The sequence below is a fragment of the Martes martes genome, assembly GCF_963455335.1.
Source record: "Martes martes genome assembly, chromosome: 8".
NCBI classification, from domain to species: Eukaryota; Metazoa; Chordata; class Mammalia; order Carnivora; family Mustelidae; genus Martes; species Martes martes.
The window spans coordinates 115,901,471-115,924,446 of record NC_137895.1 but is presented as its reverse complement, the minus strand read 5'-3'; the positions used below and the strand labels follow the sequence as shown (position 1 = coordinate 115,924,446).

Here is a 22,976-nt window from a genome sequence, read left to right as displayed (position 1 = left end):
ACATTATGCCCTGAGTGGGGGAGACTTTTCTGCCGGAAACTGTGAAGAGAACTCTGCAAAGGCAGAATAACACACTGGAAATACAACCTGGACATCTGGGGTCAGAGAGTTCATTTCTCTACAGAAGACCCCTGTGGTCAGCGAGCCTCAGAGCCCACCGCCTCAGTGGCCACTGTGTCCCCAAACCCTGTCACCTCCTCCATCTGCCAGTAGACGGGGCCTGGGTCCCACACTCGGCCTGGGGGGCAGAACTTCCCTGAGGCCTAAAACAGAATTAGGCTCTGCCCACTCCAGGCCCCAGTAACTTGGGCTCTGTGCACATGGAGCAAGGAAAAACCGTGGTCCACTGAGTCACTTCCTGTCTCTAGACTTCAAGGAGCAACTCTTTTTTCCTCAGAGAGACATCACACATGGCTTCTACACAGTTATAATTAGAGACAAACCGTCATGTATCAAAAGAAACCACTAGAAGGACCAAGGTCATCCCAATCCCCGAGCCTCAGGGTCTCTGTTCTTCAGCCAACATCAAAGAGATGCTCAGGCAAGGAAAATGTACTTTTCTCTTCCTCTCCTTACCCATCTGACAAGGGTATGCCTCCGTCACAGACCAAAGAAAATACAAACATGTATGTATTTTAAAATCCCATCCAGTGAGAGGAATTCACCTTACTTAGTGCAATTAACTGTGAGTCTTCAGCCAGCGTTCCTTCTGGAACATAAACTCGAGAGGAGAAGCTCAGCTACCTTCATGTCTCTATCTAATTATATAAACCTGAGGGGCAGAAGATCGGCTTTCCACCAAAGAACCAAACGGAGAATAACAGAACAAAGATCTGCCCAAATCCAAAATCACTAGTTGAGTAGGATTCTCCCTCACGGTACCATGTGCCTCACAGAGACAGAAACCTTCTAGAACCAACCAAAACAACAATTACAAAACATAAATACAAAAAACCCACAACAGATTTCTCAGAGGGATGAGTGGAGTCAGACATTCACTGCCAACAGACTTCACCAAAGGAAACCAATTCTTCCCTTCCCAGAAAACAAAGTGGGAAGTGAGGTTTCTGTGTATGAACTGACCCCTGGACCCAGGACAGGAGAAGGAGGGGACTAGGGTCTCCATGGGAGCCAGTGCTGGTGGGCTGCTGCCGCTCCTGGATTGAGAGCTCTCTGTCTTTGTCCCTGACTTCAGGAGGGATGGACGTATCTGCAACCCTGGGTGAGGGCAGGACAGTGGGACTTTCTCAGAACAGCGATCTCGTTCTCTCTGCTGCTCTCCTTGCCCTTCAGCACCTTCTTGGGGATGCACTTCACCGCAAAGAATCTGCCACTGGCAGGGGCTTCACGTGCTAAGCAGCTGGGGCTTAACCACAAGTTACCTATGAAAGGACACAAGACAGGCCCCCGATGGCCAAGGATGCCCACCATGACTCCAGGAGTCTCCATTGACAGTTCCCCGGTAGAATCACAAAGCCAAGGCTACAGTCCCATTCTCTCAGGTTGAAATTCAGTCTGCGATCCCAGGTCTGGGCATGCTACCAGAAGAATCGAGAGCAGGGCCTCAAACAGATATTCGTGTACCCATGTTCATAGCCACATTATTCACAACAGCCGAAAGGTGGGAATGACCCACATATGCATCAACGGAAGAATGGATAAACAAAATGTGGTCTATCCATACAACGGACTATGATTACTCAGCCATATAAGAGATGGAATTCTGGCACCTGCCACTACCTGGATGAACCCTGAAGATGTTAGACTAAAGGGAAGAGGCCAGAATTGAAAGGACAAGTACTATACGATTCCGCTTACACAAGTACCCAGAGCTGTCAAATGCACACCTAGAAAAAGGCAGGTTTAGGGAAGCAGAGAATGGGGAGTCAGCGTTTAATGGGGACAGGGTTTCCATTTGGGAAGAGAAACGACATTATACAACGGTGTGAATTGACTTAATGCCACTAAACTACATGCTTATAAATGGTCAAAGGGATATATTTTATATTATGTATGTTTTACTATAGGAAAAAAACTAAAAATCTGCCTGGTTCCACTCAATGGCATTACCTTGGGATGGACGCACTGAAAAAATTCCATAAACCTTTTCTCTCACTACCTTCCTAAAGGAGAAAGAAATGAGTAACCACAGAGGCTGTGTAGCACTTGGCATTCACAAACCACTTTGGCACTCATCAACTAATCCAATTCTTGCCGCAACCCCAAAAAGTGTACAGGGTGGGACTGTTGCCTCCATTTTGCAGATAGAGAAGCCGGGGCTCAGTCGCATAGGTAGTAAGGTTCAGAAAAGGAAATTTAGGTTTCCTAACCCCTGCGTGGTCCTTTTCCATACACTATCCTGGGCTGATGCACACTGCTGTCAAGGAGCCTGGCTCTCACGCACGGGTGGGGGGGGTGGGGTGCAGCAGCAAGGGGGGAGGGGCACGGAGGGGGCGGTGGTGACAGCCTGGAGGGTCACCCTCCTTTGGGTGAGCTGCCAAGCCTCCCACCATGCAAATCCACCTCCTCGCCTCTTCATTTAGCCAAACAATGTGCATTTACCTTCTTCAAGCTTTCCAAAGACAAAGCTCTCTGGCCTTCTCAGGCGATATAAGATTAGCATAAATTGTTATTGTTCCTGCAATAAATAGAAATCACTTGAAGACACTTCCCCCGTTGCAGGGCAGCTAATTAAAAACATCAGAAGCAGAAACACATGAATGAAGAGTTTGGGCACTTTCAATGTAATTACACAATAAAGTGATGTGTGTGTCTGGGCTGGGGTGGGGCGGGGCGGGGCAGGGAAGGGGAAGGGAGAGAGGGGGAGGCAAGCTGGGAGGTGGCTGGTAGCAGGAAGGAGGACGGCAAGAACAATGATCTGAGAGTCAGTAAAGATTTCAGACAATCCAATGAAATAAATTCCTAGGAACACAAGCAGGGACAGAGAGTTACAATTTTAAAACTACAGAGGTCAAAGGAGGTTGCCCTGTATCAGCTGCACATCTAAAACGGAATGGTAGAGACTTCCAGCCAGACTGAGCGCACCTGCATCTTGAAAGGGCAGTTTGCTTCTGCCCGCGCCCAGGGCCCCTTCTCTCCGCACTTGGACTCCCCCACCCCCAACCGCCACCACTTGCCTGGAACCAGGTGGTCTGAGCCCCTGGGGAGGGTTAGGGCTCGATCCAATGGCTGCTTCTTGCTGCTCATCTGACTGGTTTCTTGTGTGGCCTCCTTTCTAAAACCCACTTCTTCTTGGATCTACAACACAGTTCTCACTTTCTACCTCCTGTCCATTGTGTCTCCACCTCCACCTGCTCCCTTCCGCTCATCAAACCTCAGTGCTCCCCCAGGCTGCATCCTCAGCTCTCCCTTCATATGACTCCACACTTGCCCCATGAAAAATCAGTTGTTTCCAGTTTCCACCCCTGTCTCCTGATGTCCCTCTTATCTTATCTCTTATCTTCATCTAAATTTTCATCTCGTTCATGGGCAATCTCATCCTTCTAGCTGCTTACAAGGGCCTTCTGGCTCAACCTCCCACCCAGCCTTTGAAGAGCACCATAAACAAAGCAAAAAACAGCATCTGTATCCCAAAACTTCCTCCTCTGCTCTTTCTCCTTTCTACCAATTCAGTAACCCAGCCTAGACACCCATCTACTTCACTCCTCCTCATCTCATCTCCATCACCAAGTATGCTCGAGTCTCAGTAAGACTCTCAGATTCCCGTCTGTTCCATCCCTCCACCAATGCACTGGCTCAAATTCTGGTTTTTCACTCTGGACTGTTTCCAGGACTCCATCCTGGCCCTCTGCCCCCAGCAAGCCTGCCTCCCACCTGCTTCCTTCTATCTGATCCTGGCATTACTTTTCTACAGCAAAGATCTGGTTATGGTGCTGCCCTACCTAAGACCCCGAGGTTTCAGGTCTACGAGATAAAGCTGAAACTCCTTCGCAAGAGATCTATGGTACTCAAAGCTCTCCTCGACCCCACCCCAGCTGTGCGGACTCATCCACTCTACAGCCAACTTCCCCAACACAAACACACCCCCACCACCCGACCACATCAGTCAGCTGGCTGTTTCCCAAACACGCCCACGCCCTTTCATACCCCTGGCCTTGCTTCAAGTCCTGCCCACCTTTCCACTTCAGTCAACGCCATTTCTTTCTCTTTCTGCTTGGCAAAATTCCATTTATATTTTAAAGGCCCCCGCTGGTATATTTCCCTGTTTTTGAAGGCTTTCTCAACGGCCTTTCCACCCCGTGTGCTTGGCTTATACTGATACCTGCCATTGTGGTTCTTTAAGTGCTTGCCTAGGTGACAGCAGGCATCCTAAGCCACTCTCTTTCTGTGTCTCCATACCTAACAATCCTGGCGCCCGAGGCAATTCTGATGATCACCATCACTGGAGGCTCTACTCTCTTTCTCCATCTAGCTTTCTACATCTCCCCAGTGCTGTAGACCCACAAAATAAATGACCTCCCACTCCATGTTGAAGAAAATGATACGGTCCCTTTCCTCCTTCACGAAGTGTTCCTCCACATTTCTATGCTAGTGTAGGCAGAAGGAACCTCAAAGGTTTCTCTTAAAGCATAAAAATTCTTTGAGTCTTCCTGGATATATTTTAAACCACACATTTGTGTGCCTGGACGCTTAAGTAATAATCTCCAGCTGAAGAATCCTGAGATCACGGTTTGTCCTGACTGGTAAAAGTATTAAGTTTGTGACATCGGGATATGGCATTTCTCCCCGTAAACCTTCATCCTGGTTAAATAAGTCAAATTTGGTAAGAAAGAGGAGAGGGCAGGTTTTTAGATGGTTTAAGGACTTTGGAAAAACATGTTCATGGGAGAAATAAAAATACCAGCATTTTAAAGATTGCATTTCTTTGAGTTGTAACAACATATTTATTTGATTTTTAAAGAACACTAACATTCCATTAAAAAAAAAAACACACACACACCAATTTCCCATCTAAATTAAATCTCTGTGACAAATTACTGAAAGGTCAAACAAAAAGTTATTCTTGAAATGCTACATATTTTCAGCTCCTAGAGATAAGCTGTACAAATTACCAAAGTTGAATCCTTCCCCTTTCTCTTCCACATTTCAAAGCAAATCAAATCTCATCACCTGGAGGCAGCTTACTCTGATTGTAAGCCAGGCACTCAGGAGGAAATAAACAATGTTTTGCTAGCTGAATTTCTAAGATTCGGGGAAATGTCACATTTTCTATATCGGCTAAAGAATTCTAAACAACGGCTTCTGCTTTAACATTATAACTGATGGCTCTGAAAAAGGCCGTTTCTTCTTGCTCTATCTAGTCAGCTGTGAGAAGGCGATCCCAATGTTTTAATGGTGGATCTTCCATGCCCTAGACTATGCTTGCTAGAAAGTGCCCCCAATCCACCCCATGCCACTGAGGGGAGAGGGGCATATCCAGTCCTGCCTGAGGGAAACGATTCCAACTCCAACTGACCAATGGAAGGGCAATGAAATTAAGGGGGCAGGGCTCTGGGAATTCCTTACATTCCTGAGTTTACTGAAAATATAGCGTTTAATGGTTGGGTTTTTTTTTTTTTAAGATTTTATTTATTTATTTGTCAGAGAGAGATAGTGCGCGCGCACAAGCAAGCACTGGCAGACAGAGGCAGAGGGAGAGGCAGGGAAGAAGCAGGCTCCCTGCCGAGCAAGGAACCCGATGTGGGACTCGATCCCAGGACACGGGGATCATGACCTGAGCTGAAGGCAGCTGCTTAACCAACTGAGCCACCCAGGCGTCCCAATGGTTTTGTGAACTACAGATAGCAATTAACCTGCCTGCTGTTAAAAAAAAAAAAAAAAAAAAAAATTCCTAGAGCCATTCAGAGAGCCTTGCCTCCAGATCTGCTTCTATATACAGTTGACCCCCTTCTCCCGAGGTTCACTTTCCACAATCAACCAAGGCCTAGAAGCAGAAGATTCTTCTTCTGATGATACATAGCCTCATGTTTTGTCACAATGCCTACATCATTCACCTACTTAATCGTATCCTGTAGGCATTTTATCATCTCGCTCCATCACAAGGATGTGTACAGCACAAGAAGATATTTTGAGAGAGACTATACTCTTGGAACATTCATTACAGTATATTGTTATAATTGGTCTATTTTACTGCTACCGTTGACTAATCCCTAACTGTGCCTAATTTATAAATTTAACTTTATCACAGGCATGCATGTATAGGGAAAAACATAGGATATGGAGCATTCAGTATCATCTGTAATTTCAGGCATCCACTGGGGGGCCCCCATGGATACGGGGGACAAGAAGTCAGCAGTAAGCCACGCCCAGAGCTATGCTTACTAACCACCTACTCACTACCAATTATTACCATAAAAATCAAAAATAAGGATCTATGAATTCTGCTTTCCCTGATCTTTATCCTGATCTTTAACCTGAAGTTGTTAAGATGATCTTTAACCTGAAGTTGTTAAGAACAAATATGAGAGTATTTAAAAAGTATTTAATGCATGTGCTGGCTGCATTAAGTGCATATAATTTCAAAATAAATTCTTTTCTCAAACAATAGTAATTTAATCACAAGATGGACAAACACACTTAGCTTCCAACAACCTAGAGTGACTTGCACATTTTAGATGCTCCACCAGTGTCCATCCAATTGAACTGGTGACACCTGAAAGAGACGGATGCCTCTGATTTTGAGCAAGAATCAGGAATTCTAGAGCTGTCTCTTTGATTCACGATAGTCCATGAAACCAATTGCTCGGGAAAATTATATCCATCCCAAATTAGACCAAGAAATAATCAGATGGTGCTGAAATGATCTGCCCTATTAGCTCAGAGTCAGCTATTACTGGATCATTGCCTTCTCGTTCTTTTTAGTCATTCTACATACAAATCAGATTGATTGTGTTATTAACTGTGTGAACACCATCATCTCTGGCCTATGACCATTACTGTGCTGGGCGACTGGGCAGACAGACGTTACCCCCAGGCCTCAGGCCATAAATTAAAATGTTCTTTTCCACTAAGCAGACTCTTTTCCCCAGTGTCAGGCCAGGACAATATTAAGGGATGAAGGGAGAAAAAAATGGGGAAAAAAACACTGTACAGTGAAAAATGAAGTCGGCGATCCTTGGCTCTAGAGCATCTAAGAAATAGGTACCTTTCAGACCTATTGTTCCAGACCAGAATCAAGTCTTAAAATAAGGAAACCTGTCTGCTAACTCTAACAATAATCTTATTGACCCCAGAGGATCTGAAGAGATAAAAACAGTAGCGGAGTCAGACAGTATAAGCAACTCTCCAGGCAGAAATTAGACCATTTCAGAAGTGGCATTACTCTTTCTGGTCGCAGTATACAAAGAGTTTAATACTCTTTGGTCTACTATCTCCACTAACTCACATGCCACTAATAACATTTTGTGGTGCTAATTCAGCCCACTGACCTCAAGAAAGCCATACCCAGGCAGAAAAACAATGCGAAAAAAGAAAAAAAAAAAAGGCAAAAGGAAAAGTTTTGCCTTCACATACTTCAAGAATAAATATGCACACATGAAAATTGGTATCCCATTTAGACAGAACGTCTATTCATTAAAGTGTGTCTTCTAAAAGCTCCACTTGGCAATTACACTGAAAGCCATATGTTAGTTTATGTTAATGCCTGAGCTAAAAGTATCAAAATTCCATTTCTTAAAAAAATAATCCATAAGTCAGGCCCTTATTAATTTGGACCCGTGCCTCACCAACCAGCTCAAATTAGAGACCTATCTTTAACGTTAGTAAGTTATGCAGACAAATAGGGAGGCTTCTCCTGAAAATAGCTCTTCTTTGTCACTCCAAAATCCCATTTTCCTCTTCAACTTGGTAAATTCCACAATGACTAGCAAGTTTCCCTAATAGCTTCAAGAACCATGACGAAACGTTCTTAAATATTCATACCATTAGCCTGATTTTTGCCCGGATCAATTCTCATTCTGAATACGTCCCTGTGTCTGAAACCACCGGAACAGTTGGGGTTATAACAACGCTTGTCACAGGAGAAGGCGTCAAAATGCCAGCACAGTCACTGCGTGTGACATCTCTGGTTTCTTGAGGTTTTCCTGTGACACAAAATCTTTACTGTTAATTGCTTCACTGATCCAAATGCAGAAGACAAATAAATTCCAAGTGAATGCATACTGCCATATTTGAAGGCCCCAGCTTTGTTGCACGGCACACCTTCTCCCCTTCGATTCTCTGACGGGGCCTCATACTTTATCTCTGCCCTTTCCCAGTCACGTGTGAAAGGCTGACATGGAGCATGACTATGTCAGTCATTTTTCCCTTAGCTCAACAACAGGGAGCATTCATGGAAGCCTAGTTCCAGGAGGCGGGGACAGGACAAAAGACTCAGTTCTTCTGGGATTACAAAGTCTCCTAGAGCCACAGCTAAAAAGTTAGCAACACTGAAAGGCACATAAAGTGTCCAAGGGAGCCACAGATGTGTTGTTGCAAGGGTATATTTCACTTGGAAGATACGGGTTAAAGGGGTTTGGGACAGGGACCCCCCAATCCTGCCCAAAATGTGTCACTCTGGCATGCGGATTATTTTGAGCTGAAGGCACTTGACACCCTGAAGGCTCAAGAAAAACTTATGTCCCTTCCTTAACCACATGGAAGAATCTAAATTGAGGGTCTTTCCCAGAATGAAGATTAGTAACAGAGGTAAATTTGAACTGAGTGACCCATTTATATGACAGGACAAAGAGCTACTTACCAAACCTCTGCTCCTCTTATCACCCTGGGAAATGCATCCTTTTCCTCTGAGGTCCCAGGCCCCTACCCTTCTCCTTAGTTCAGAATGACTTACACACCTCATTTTGCCTGCCTTTGGAATTCCCATGTCTATGTGGTTTCTCTGTATGTACACCTATTAAATTTGGTTTTTGCAGGGATAAAAAATTTATTCTCTCTTATTACTCTGTCTCACGTTAATCTGATTCTTAGTCCAGCTAGAAGTGCCTTTGAGGGGACAGGAATTCTTGTTCCTCAACAAGGTAGGGACTTGGATGAAACTGGAACTCCCAGGATATGTCCCATCTTTCTTTGTCAACTGTGCAGACCTGTCAGGTGATACATCTCCTTGTGGTCTACACAGATCTCCCGTTTGACAAAGATTCTCCCTACAGAAGTGGCTCTTCAGAGTGGCCCTTTCTCTTACTCCCATCCATTACGGTAAGGAGATCAGAACTAAGTCTGTGACCACTACAACGATCCAATGTCCTCCTAATGCCAAATACCTATTCCTCTACAGGGGATGGAGGACATCATCATCAAATGGTGGGCAACACCTTAGTAACAGCAAAGCTGGGGTAGCTATTTTCAGATAATCCCAGCTGGCCCACTCTCACATGGCCATCACTACTCCTCGGGACCCCCTGGAAAGCTCTGATTTTTAAGCACTCTTTTATTTTTATTTTAATTCTTGTTAAGGACAGGTGGATCAATAGGTAACTTGAAGGAAAAGTCTTTCAAGTTCCATGCCAGCCAAACTCACATAGCAATATCCTAATTAGTTCTTCAAGATCCCACATTAAAAAGAGTCCTTATTGGTATAATAATTACTACATTGGGGCACCTGGGTGGCTCCGTCAGTTAAGCATCTGAATCTTGATCTTAGTTCAGGTCTTGATGTCATGTCATGAGTTCAAGCCCCACACTGAACTCCAAAAACTAAAAATAATAACAATTACTACATTAAAAGGACATTTGGCTATATCTACATTAAAAAAAAAAATAAGAGGCCTGTCAATAATCTGTTTAAAAAAAAAAATCAAAAGGTTGAGAGACCCCTGGCTGGTTCAGTTGGGTGGAATGTGCAACTCTTGGTCCCAGGGGTGTGAGAGTTTCAGCCGCACACTGGGTGCAGAGATTACTTAAAAATAAAATCAGGGGTGCCTGGGTGGCTCAGTCATTAAGCGTCTGCTTCAGCTCAGGTAATAATCCCACGGTCCTGGGATAGATCCCCACATCCGGCTTCCCACTCTGCGGGAAGCCTGCTTCTCCCTCTCCCATTCCCCCTGCTTGTGCTCCCTCTCTCACTGTGTGTGTCTCTCTCTGTCAAATAAATAAATAAATTCTTTTAAAATAAATAGATAGATAAATAAATAAATAAAATCTTTAAAAAGATTCAAAAGTTTGAAATAGCAAATTGTTGGAAATATTCAAAATATCTATAATAGGGGACTGGCTAAGTAAATTACAATCTAAAAATACAATGAAGTATTATGCAGCCATTTAAAGTAATTAAATAGATTTATGTGTGTGAATGTAGAATTATCCCTGAGATATATTGCTAAGGGAAAGAAATGAAGGAATAGAGCAAAGTGCCCATTATGTTCTCATTTGCACCCACACTGCACATACACACACACACAATCTCTGGAAAGAGACAAGAAGCAAATTGCACCGTTGCCTCTAGGAAGAGGCCTAAGAATGAGGAGAATTCCTTTTTATCCACTTTACTATGTACGTGCACTATTTTTCCATTAAAACTTATTTAACGAAAAAAAAACCTTATTTAATGAAGTAGAGAAAATTTTAGAAAAGGACAATGAGAGCTATCAATAAATCATCTATGCAAAATGACTATCCAGCTAATTAAGTCCTCTTACTTGGTCCAACTAGCTATACCCTACAGAGGAGATGTCTCCATTATATGGTGAAGTTTACCCTTTGGGATATCTGGATATCTAAATAGGGCTGGTATTCGCTGGTATGAATCAGCCTTGTATACGTGGTTCACAATTAGCCGGAACACCTTCACCAATAAAAGTGTTTTTAGAAAAGGGGGGAGGGTGGTCAAGGAACTTTTCTTCATAGAGATCATTCATATATAACATCAGGGAACTCATTCGTGGGGAAGGGGGAACTTGACACAGGCCCTGAAGGATGAGTATCTTTCAACAGGCAAAAACATCAGGGAAGAAGGAAGTCAAAAAAGGTGTGTTGACAAAAGGAGAACATAATCCAGAGCCAGTGCCCTTAATAGGGCAGATCATAAACACACCAGAGGATTGTGGGAAGTGAGCAATGTTTGTTGTTGTTGGTTTTTTTGTGTGGAAAGCATATCACTAAGAACAAACTGTATGTGTGCATGTGTAAAACATAAAACATATCACTGATGTTCATAGCACTTAGATGGAATAATGGCCCCCTTAAGATATCCATGTCCTAATCCCTGGGATCTGTGAATGTTGGCTTAGATAGCAAAAGGGACTCTGCAGCTGTGATTAGATTAAGGGTCTTAAAATGGAGCTATGATACTGGATAACCCAGGTGGCCCAATGTTATCACAAGGGTCCTTATAAGAGGGAGGCAGGAAGATCAGAATCAGAGAAGATAGGATGCTGGAAGCAGTGGTCAGAGTGATGCTATTGCAGAAGGAAGATGTGAGGTAAGGAATGCTGACAATTTCTAGAAGCTTAAAAAGGCTAAGAACAGGTTCTCCCTAGACCCCCATAGAAGGGACACAGTCCTGCCAACATGTTTATTTTAGCCTGTAAAATATACTTCTGGACTTCTGCCTTGAACTGTAAGATAAATTTGTGTAGTCTTAGTCTACCAACTCTGTGGCAATTTGTTATAACAGCAATAGGAAACTAATACAAATACATATCTGTATTATTAGTATTTATCCTTATTTTACAGATGAGGAAACTGACCTCATCAAGGTTCAAGAACTTGCCCAAATCTCAAAGGCAGTGCCTAAAGATACCAGGACTCAAACCCAGCTGTGAGGGGTCAATGGAATGCCGCCCCTGGAAAAGTATCTTGAGACACATCAGGGACAATGATCAGATGGGACAGTGTCACCTAGCACAGCAGGCAGTGACAAGGCATGAGGTCTGGGACAAATGAAGGAATGAACAGAGCTGGTATGCTATTCTCAATGTGATCAAACCTGTCATAGGCAGCTGCATTCTTCTACATTATTTGAACAGAAATAGATAAGTGTCCTCTCTGACAAAGTGATATGGCTTTGCTGTCTAAGAAATTCATTTATGGCAAACACTGTCTCTACTTCTGCTACTGAGTAATATAAAACATGCTTTCTAGATTTTTAACTTGAAAATTCTCTTTCTTTTTACTTTAGTAAGTGATTACCCATAATTGGCTGAATCTCCCTATACTAACCAATGAATTGCCCCGCACATCTTTTCATTACTGAACCATACTTTGGACAGTTCCCTAAACAAGGCTGTAGACAGAACTTAGTCAAGATGCAAGTTATTCTGTCCTCTTATATGTACAGAGTTGCACTATGGGGAACAATCCCCTTTCCAGGAAGATAGGTTATTGTACAAAGAATGAAGCCTCCCTAACCTAAATACTCACCACTACTACCACCACCACCATCACCATTATCATCCCCATCATCACCACCACCACCACCACCCATGACCACCACCATGAAAAACACCATCATCACCATTATCATCCCCATCATCACCACCACCATCATCCCCGTCATCACCACCACCACCACCACCCATGACCACCACCACGAAAAACACCATCATCACCATTATCATCCCCATCAGCACCACCAACACCACCACCACCACCATCAACATCATCCCCATCACCACCAGCACCACCACCACACCACCATCATCACCACCATCACCACCACCATGACACCACCATCATCACCACCACCATCCCCCATCACCACCACCATGAAAACCACCATCATCACCATTATCATCCCCATCATCACCACCATCACCACCATCAACATCACCATTATCATCACCATCATCACCACCACCACCATCACCATCACCATTATCATCATCACCATGACCACTACCATCATCAACATCTATACTGCTTACTAAAGCCTTATGAGAAGTCTATTTTGAAAACTATACGCCAATAATTTTCTAATTCTACCAAGAACCCTGCATGATAACATTATGCCTACTTTATACCTGAGAAAATATAAGTTCAAAGAGGTTAAAAATTTTACTGAGATAATAAACTGATGTTCTAACCGTGGCTTGTTGTAAGAATCATGATTTTACATTTTTAAACTATGCCACCTCTTCAGGTATAGTTAATTTCATAATTCAGCAAAAGTAATAAAAGTGAATAGGGTGGGGGGGTTGCTATATTTTGCCCCCAAAAAGAATGTCCAAATTCTCTCCCACACTATGTCAACAGCAATCTGGACTTTGATGGATAAACACAGTGCAGTTTTCTTAACCAGAGAACCCTCTGGCTAATAACTTTGGTTTCTTCCTAAGTTTCTGACAGTGTTTGCCCATTTCAATCCCAAGGACTGAAGAGAGAAGGTTCTTTTGCCTCTGACTTCCAGGTACCCACACTCTCCATTAAAGGAGTGTGGAAGAATTTTCGGCTTGAACTTTCTGTTCAAGTTCTTAATCCACTCCTCACAGTTTTTAAAATGAGGCCCCCTCCTTATTGCCTTTCTATCTTAAAATGCTACATAATAGTTTTTATTCTTTTCAAAAATACAAAAACTCAGTAGACTCAAGATTGACCCTTACATTTCCCCACCTTCTAATTCCTCTTTCTAAACTGCCCACACATCTTATTATTCATCTCCTGATTAATAGAGCAGACTTAATCTTCAGGCACAATTGACAAGTTCTCCCATTTCCTAAAACACGATCCCATTAACACTGTCCCAGCTGAAAGAAAAGTTCATTCATCCGTAGGCATTAGTGACTTGGTGCAAAACTTTATTCAACATTCAATCCCGCACAACACAGACTACCAACCAATTTGTTGTGAGGTGCTGATTACAACCCTCACCCTTTCTGGATGAAAATAAGAATAAAACTGCCTAGTGGCCACCCACAAAAACAAAAGATCATTCCCTGAGATACCACTGCACACAAAATGGAGGCCAGACATCTGGGGATGTTGTCCTCTGGGCTCTTCTCACGACTTAGCCACAGAAGTTACGACACAGCACAGAGATGATGGAAAGGAAAGCACGGGCTGCTTCCTCCACCTCTACTGGCCCTGGCTAGTCTCAAGTGGTGAGAACGGTGCCCTGAATGCTCTGATCCTTGCAGAGGCCACTAGCCCCAGGCACAGGCAACTCGGCCTCTTCCGTTAGGCCAGAGAAACATTCGGGCACAGCAGTGTCCCTGTCTCTTTCCCCGTGCCCGGCAGAAGGCATCCGTTCAAAATTCCCTGGCTCTCCTTCCTTGACCCTGTACTTGGTAAGGGTCAGGTTGCTTTGAGATTTACAGGATTCCCCAGGACAGGTGATTTGAGGGGTTCCAAAAGGCTTGCTTGCCCAGAGGCATCTCCCCACATTGGCCCATTGAGGAGCTTGAGGCACTACTCTGGATTAAGGGACCGACCCAGGGCCATCTCTCCCCGAAGCCCAAGTGTTTCCTGGGAGCCACATGAGGAACTGTTTGACTATAAGCCTTAAGGACAGTGGCAACAATCTGTAGTTTAACCATTAGTTAGCTCCGGGTCCGGGAAGGCAGACGCCCCTCTCACAGAAACCTGAATGACAAACTGGTGCCAACCACTGTATGTGGCACAGTCCCCTTGCACGGGTTCCTGCAGGTGGTGAGGCACGGTGGCAAGGTCCACTGACCCTGCAGCTGCCTTGGGGTGCAGGTGACAGGTCTGTGAGCTGGCAGGGAGGAGAGTGCACTCTGAGATGGCAGGTCCTGGGGAGAGGGAGGGGGATGGAACCCACGTCCTCCCCAGGAAGCTCCCACGCCATGGAGGGGGAGGCAGACTGTAAACATATACGTGCCAGGTAGAAACAAAGATAAAGCAGAAAAAGAGTGTGCATTCGTGGACCGGATGGCCAGGGCCAGGCTCTGTGCTGAGAACAGGACAGCACAAGGAAGGGATCACGGGCACATCTAGAAGACTTCCAGGACCGGGAACCGCACACAAGGGGCCCCATCTGGTGCAGGAAGAGCGGGCGGCCAGGCTGAGCGCAGCTACCTGACGAAGGGAGCGGGCGAGATCACAAGATCCAGGAACAGCAGTCACACCCATGGGCTACAAGGGTTTGCTGGGGTGTGGAGGATTTTTCCTGAAAGATGTCCATCCACCAGTGGTGGGGCACATTTTTGTTCCCTGTGAGAGCTTTAAAAAAGCACCAAGACTTGGGCCGAGCACTGGCTTACCAATGCCATTCTTTTAACTAAAGGAACTCCTGTTCTCATGTCCCCTGGAAAGGAGAAATGATACCGACTTAGTCGAAGTTCCTTGAGAAGCTGAGAAGGCCCTCCGTTCTGGCCTGAGTGATCTCAGGAAAGCTGCTTAAACTCACTCTCTTTTTGCCTCTGTTCTGCCACCTGCGAGATGGAGACGGTGCCCCGCCTTCCGCTGCTGGTGAGAGCGGCCCAGGAGCGTGGGGTGGGCTCTCCCACCTACGGCAGGGGCTCGGACCCCGGAGCCTTCGCCTCCCACACTCGTCTGCGAGCGTCTTCTGCTCCACGCTGACTACATGGAGAATAATAATTCTATTCTGCATCTAATCACGAATCTGCTAGACGCCTAGCAACTGGTCTGCACCCTCCCCAGGCCCTTCCTGGAACGGGCGCTTCATCCTCATAATGGCAAAAGTCATTTCACCAACCTCTCAGCAAAAGGAGGCGGTGGAAATTTATTGAAACCACACACACACACACACACACACACACACACACCCCAATATAACACTAAAATGATTTAACTTCTTTTTTGCATTTGCCACACACTCTAATGCTTCTGAAAAGTACTCTTAAAAATAGACAATGGAGACACAGATTGTTTTCCCCATTAAATCAGATCTCTACCTCACCAGTAGCAGCAGCAGCAAAATGAACCCTGTTCTCACTGCTGCCTGCCTTCTTCGCTAAGGGAAAAAAAAATTACTCTGCCTCAACCCTCGCAAATGGCAAGAACTGGAGAGATCATCTGCTCCAGTCCTGGCACCTTTCCTGAGGGTGAGTATCAGGGACAGTTACAATGGCCTTATTTCTTTATTTGGTTTTTAGACAAAAATACCAGCCCAGGTCTCCCTACCGAGGGTACACAGACACCACCTGGCCACCCTCTTTCTCTCTCCCAGCGAGCTTCACAGTACTAGAACAGAAGAGATCAAAGTGGAAATTTTTAAATGGAAGAGATGAGAACACATGTCCCATCCTTGTTCCTTGGCCGAGCATTTGCTATAGCACTCAGGCAAACGATATTTAGTAAATGAGTTTGGATGCCTTCGTCATGCTGTAATGACATACCTAGGAAATCTGGGTTCTCTAAAGGCATTGCTGAAATTTCCAAGTAAAAGCTACGATTAAAAATGCTGGGAACAGTTTAGGAGGCAAGAATTAAAAGGTACACCTAAGTTAATGCCACGAGTTAAAAACGCAAATGTCCTAAGGACACCAAGCCCAAAAATTATGTTAGAAAAGAGAAAAGAGTCAAGACTTTCAAATAAGAGATTGGGGCATAGTAAAAGATGCTGTAAGCAAAGTATAACAAGTAACAGGTTGGGGTGGGAGTAGAAGAATAATTGCAACCCAGATGACACAGAGTTAATATCTCAGTGACACCAAGGGCTTGCTTCCCACTGAGGCTGACACACACACACATGCTCATGTGCACACACATACACACACACACACACACACACACACACACACTCCTACAGGGGGCACTGCTCACAGAAACCGTGCCCAGCAGGGATGCTCCAGTCCCTCAATTCAATGTGGATGAGGATACAATCACACAGTTCACAGGATGGCCAGTGAGCATATGATGCCCAGCCTTACTAGCAGTCCAGGATATGCTAAATAAAACCTCAACAGGACACCTTCCTTCCCATCGGGTTGGGGGAAAAAAAGGTCAATTTACGTGGGGAAGTTGCTGCCTGGAAATCGCCATAACATTTTTGGAAACTAACCTGGCTGTACCTATTTGCCGGCATCTGAGGAAATCTTATCTATAGAAATAAACACATGATAATACGATGTATGTGTAAAAATGCTTTCAGCAGCACTGTAAGAAATGGAAAACAAGGAAAACACTATGAATGGCCAGTAACAGTGGAAGAATGTATCCATGCCACGGACTATTAGGGCTAATGAGAAGAGTTAGAGCTACATGTATTTACCTAAAGGGATGCAACACCCCAATTACTCTAGAGGGATGGAACTATCTCCAATGAGAAAAGTAAGCTATGCTATAGTCATTCAGTGGAATACACTAGCAGTTAAATTAAATGATGAGACCTACATGAATCAACAAGGATAAATCTCCAAAACATAGTAACAGGTGATCAAAAGCAGATTACTAAGAGATACCTATAGGATTGATTCCACTTAGGTCCCTCTATAAAACACACATGATATATACTGATGATCCTCAGGCCCTAAACTGCTAGGACACATGGTATAGATGTATGTCTTAAAAGTCTGAAGCCACATAATGAGAAAGCACCAGCAGCTTTAGATACAGGTTGACTCTGGGTGGGAAGAGAATGGGGTGTGTATCCATAACTGGATCCTGTAGCTGTAACATTTTTGTGGGAAAAATCTGAAGCAAATATAGCAAAAGGTTAATCGATATTTGCTCAGTCTGGGTGGTGCTTACATAGTAATCTGTTCATTTGTTATTCTGTACTTCTCAGTAAATGTGAAGATTTTATGATTAAAAAAAAAAATTTAACTCAAGGAAAACAGCACAGTGGGGGTAAGTGAGATCACATGTGTCCTGGGGCTGTTCTAAGGATTAAATGTAAAGATTATATACTCACTCCTTAGTGTGATCAGGAAATATTAATTATTTTGATGAGGCAAGAGGGCCTAAAACAAAATAAAAGTATTCACAAAACATTATAAGAACTCGGAGAAAAGATCAAAACTTGACTGGCCAAAACCAAGCACTGAACCTTTGCAAAGCAGGGACATGAGAGTAACCTTACAGGAGTAGGAATTTTCTAGAGTAAACTTCGACCTAGGAAAGAGAGGGGGACCTGTCCAGATTCAGATCACATGATGGGCACTGTGAGCGTGCAAACACAGAAACCAGGTGGTCCTTCGAATGGCTTCTGAATATTGGCCAGACAGTGTCAACTTGAACTACTTAACTCCTGGCCTCGTTATTTCTTTGAAATGACTTCATCAAGGACTTCTTGGCCATTATTATGAGGACACATCACTTACTAGGGCACAGTTAACCATGACCAATGATGGAAGAAGAAAATAATGTATCTGGCTTTCACATGGTTAGAGAACAAAAACCAAAACCCAGGAAACACTGAACAGAAAGGAACAAGTCACTGTAGAATCAAGAGCTAAATTTGGCAGGATGGACAAGAAGTGGGAGAACACAGAACAAGGCAAGAGCTGGTGTCACCACAAAGACCCAGAAGTGATGATGCCTGACCTGGAGGAACTGGAACAGGAAGAGTACCCGTAGGAAAAATGAGTGGAAACTGCAACTGAGACTGTCCCTCATTTCACACAACACAGTGTGTCTGAATGTCTTTCCCATTAACAGAGTCCTGGCACTACTGGTGCAGCACTCTGCCCAGCAGCCAGCTGTTCCCTGAACCCCTTTCCCTCTTATCACAGGCACAGAACTAGGTATCAGCCTTTCAGGAATGTGCAGTCATGGGACTGATCTCTGGCCAACAAAGAATGAGCGGGTGATATGGGCCCTTCCAGGCTATCCCAGAAACATCTCTCACGTAAGACTCTCCGTTTTTGTTCGCCACATGTCCACTCAATGGAAGGACGCAGGTCCTAGAGGAGACTGAGGGACCCAGTCCCCAGGAGGGAGGCCTATTGGCAACAAGAGACAACTTTATTTTTTTCCCGTGAGAGAAAAATGAAGGCCTATCATGGGAAGCCACTATATTTAGAGGTTTATTTGTTACAACAGCTAACCATACTCTCATACGCCAGACTGCAAAGTTACATTTCTGAACTGCCCTTTCAGCTAGAGATGGCCAATAAGATTGAAACCAAGGTCACCATATGAGGCTTACATAGAAACTCTTTCAAAGGAGAACTGATTTGTCCCTTGCTCTTTCTTTTCTTCTAGAATAAGGACATGATCGCTTCTTGGCCTTTTGGCTAAGATCAAGTGTAGAATAAGGACGTGATGGCTGAATCTCCAGTGGTCAGCCAGTGACTGTGAGGATAAAAGTTCCTTGCTTGTGGTTATGGAATGGAAAAACAGAAAGAACCTAGGCTCCTCATGTCTTCGTAGAACCACCATATCAGCCCTGGATTCTCTAGTTCTTAAATTCTTTTACCGAAGATAACAAACACATGACCTGTTTGTGCCATGTTAATACAAACTCCATTACTATTAGCCAAATTTACTTCCTTCCTAGCAAGATGGCCATAAGAACCACCCTGTTGGGAGTGGAAGTTTTATGTCACACTGAAGAGTTAGTGGCAGGAAAGGTGGATCACAGCGATGATTCAGAGCCATTAAAATAATAACAACATTGGGCCGTGTGGGTGGCTCAGTCGATTGAGCATCTGCCCCAGGCTTAGGTTGATTCTGGGGTCCTGGGATCTAGTCCCGCATTGGGCTTGCTGCTTGGTGGGGAGCCTGCTTCTTCCTCTGCCTCTCCCCCTGCTCATGCTTTCTCTCTCACTCTCTCTTTCAAAAATAAATAAATAAATAAATTTTTTTTGAATGATGACAAAGTAGACTAAAGAAGCATGGAAAAAAATATCCAGAAAGCAGAGCCCCCAAAAAAAGCATGGTGGTCATACAGTAAACACAATTGGAAGTTGATGGCATGAAAATCAGGCTTTAAAAGACAAACTCATGACTACTCAGTCTATGAGGATGTAGTGCATGCATGCCATTATGGAATGATGGCCAGGAGATGGCATGTGGAATGTCACCTGAGACACTTCCTTCCATTCAAATGATCTCACAATCAGATGAACTATGCAAGAGGGAGATGGTTCAGAACAGTGATGCATTCAGAAAGACCGTCATGAAAATAAAATGAGAAGAATTAAACATAACTCTTTGGGCCAAGTGATCAATCTGTGGCTATACAATGAATGAATGAATGGACACAACACGTATTTTTTTTAAAAGCCTATAAACACAAAGAAGAGAAAGGGCAAGGTGTCCAATCAAATTAAGAAAAGGAAACCCAATTATGCGTAGAAAACAAAGATTTTTTTTTTTCCATCCTAGAAGTGATTTAATTGCTCAATAACCTTCCCAGGGAGAGCATGGTCAAGTACAAGTGGTCAGCTAGCCTGGCCAAAGCTCTCCACTGGGTGGTGTTTGGAATATCCTTTATTGGGAAGAGCTGGATTAGGTCCCTGTTGGAACTGAACTGAGTTCTCAGATTCCTAGATCATAAATCTTTGTAACCAGAGACAGAAAATCTCCATTGTCTTGATTAGCAATCCCCTGGCCTCTGTAACAGTACCCAAATTCATCATTTAACAGTTATTTGCTGCATCAACCACCCATGAGAAAAACAGCAAAAGTCATTTCTCAGTTTGTGACGGACCCAGACAGAACATTACGAGAATATTATTGCTAGGAAACAGAGAAAGGGAATGCAATGTCAGGTGACAGCAATTTTGAGTCTCATTTATAATTACTCTGCATTCTCTAATTTATCACTTCAGCCTAGAAGATGAATCTTGAACAAGTACCCCCCACCATGCTATTCTGTGCAAGACATGTTTTGTTTTGTTTTTTCAATTCTGACAATTCCCTGTAGCTCCCCCCGCTTCCCCCCACCACCTCGCTCCATGGCAGGGCACAATGATAGACACTATAGTCATTATGTTTATCATTAGTAACTTGGTTCCAAATAATTGGACTTTGCCCACAGACAATATGTTTAAGCAAATGTGATGCATACAGATGAGGAAGGCAGGCACGAGGAACCTTCTGATGTTAGTAATTTCCATGTGTCCCTGGCAACCATTATGTCATTTCAGCACAAGACAGAAAGGAGAATGGATGCACATGCACCCTGGGCAAGTTTCTGGGTAAAGCCTTGCTTTGTGCCTGACAGGGTCCCTAATGTATACTACATACTTTTGAAAACCACAACCAAAACAAGTACCAGTGGGTCGTCATCAGATTGTGATGGTCTCACTACTAATGTCCAAAGCAAGAATGCTGATGTTGATGTAAACTTCATGTAACTCCCACCCATTTTATTTGAAACAGGGGAAGCCTCACATTTAGCGTCCTTAAAAGCCTGTGCTCTAATTGTCTTATCCTGGACAATTAGACTTCTGGTCACATTGATCTCCAGACTAACAATGGAAGAGAAGGAAGGAAGCTTGGAAAAGCAACCCAGAAAGATAGAAGGGGTCCACAAAAGTAATACACAAAAATAGTCCTTGGGAGAACGCACGTGACAACTACTGCCTACCCCATACAAAATAGGGAGATCATTCCCTTCCTTGGAGGGATCAGCATTATGTGCTTATGCATATTAAGGTACATTACCCAGCTTGACAAATAATGACCAGTTGGCTAGATATCTTTTTCTTAAGTGTGTAAGAGTCATTCTCATTTCCCAAGCCCTACCTCCATGAAGCCCATGACAATAGATCTTCCTACATCTCAGTGTAATAGAGGGGAAAAAATATCTTTTCTTGTCCATATTTAATCATACTCATCCTGAAAGGCACATGAGTACTCAGCCCTAGAGGAATATCTACAAAATATATATTGGGTTAAGGGTTTTCTTCATGTCTTTGCACAGCACTCACATTTTAAAATTGCATTTGCTAAAAAGATGTCCTTTTTTGCTCAGCAACAATGAGCAAAATTTATAAGTGACCTCTGTCCACCATATTAAGGAATACCTAGCTCTGTGTGGTTCATCTCTAACAAACCTGGAAAACAGAACAGCAGATCCATTAAAATAAGTACTCATGAACACTGGCCCTCTAGAACATTTTATATCACCTAAGTCAAACAAACTATGGCAAACATAAATTATGCAATCAGAAAACAAAGGCACATAGCTAAGGTGATCCTTTGTCTCAGTTTGCCCAGGACAGTCCCAGTATAATTACTACTAGTACCCAGCCCCTCCCCCCACTGCATCTTCACTCAGAAAAAGTATTCCAACAGGGACAAAACATTACATGGTAATTACATATATGATTAGTATATGGTGAATACTCATAGGTAGAAGTCTTCAGTAAAGAAGTGTGAATGACCCTTGACCCAAGTGTGTCACCATGCCTGGGAAAGTCACCTATGATCTCTGAGCATCCAATTTCTCATACAAAAGATATGGGGATTATAACAGCTATTTTAAAGGCTTATTTTAAACATCAGAGACGGGTCCTGCAAAGTGCCTGGGACATCTGTGTTCTACAAATGCAGCTACAAAGATGGTAATGAAGATGAGGATTTCATCGTTTTCACTCTCTAGAACTGTTTCCTATCTATAACAACTAACAGTCATATATCACTTTACCTTTTAGAGGATACTTTCCAATACTTCATGGTATGTGATTTCTAATATTGGGAGGTAAATTTAGACCTTGTGAGTCTCTTCCATATCTAACCACCTATGATTCTACTATTCCAAAATACACTGACTAGAAATGTACTGTACCATCCAGAGGGGCAGCAATAGTCATTGAAAAGACTCTTATCTGTACTACAGAATCCTACTGCCACCTTTCCATCAAGTCACCTGACTTTTCTCAAATTTCCTATAGGGAGAATGAATATACTTGCTACCTGAGAATGATACACTATACTGGACTAACAGAAACACTTCATGCTGAAGATGATTTGTATGTTTATCTCTTTTTTTTTTTTTAAGATTTTATTTATTTATTTATTTGACAGAGAGAGAGAGAGAGAGATCACAAGTAGGCAGAGAGGCAGGCAGAGAGAGAGAGGAGGAAGCAGGCTCCCAGCCGAGCAGAGAGCCCGATGCAGGGCTCGATCCCAGGACCCTGAGACCA

General features: G+C 43.7%; 1 protein-coding gene across 3 annotated transcripts in view; it reads right to left on the bottom strand.

Annotated features, from left to right (window-relative positions):
- The window catches only part of CAMK1D (calcium/calmodulin dependent protein kinase ID), a 426,399-nt gene that overhangs the window by 271,641 nt on the left and 131,782 nt on the right, over nt 1-22,976 (bottom strand). Inside the window, exon 1 of one of the 3 annotated variants that reach the window (XM_080810381.1) lies at nt 3,138-3,836. The exons of the other annotated variants lie outside the window; for them this stretch is intronic. The gene's annotated coding sequence lies outside the window, so the exon portion shown is untranslated. Of the gene's footprint in view, nt 1-3,137; nt 3,837-22,976 lie in introns of those variants that run through there. 3 annotated transcript variants of the gene reach the window in all.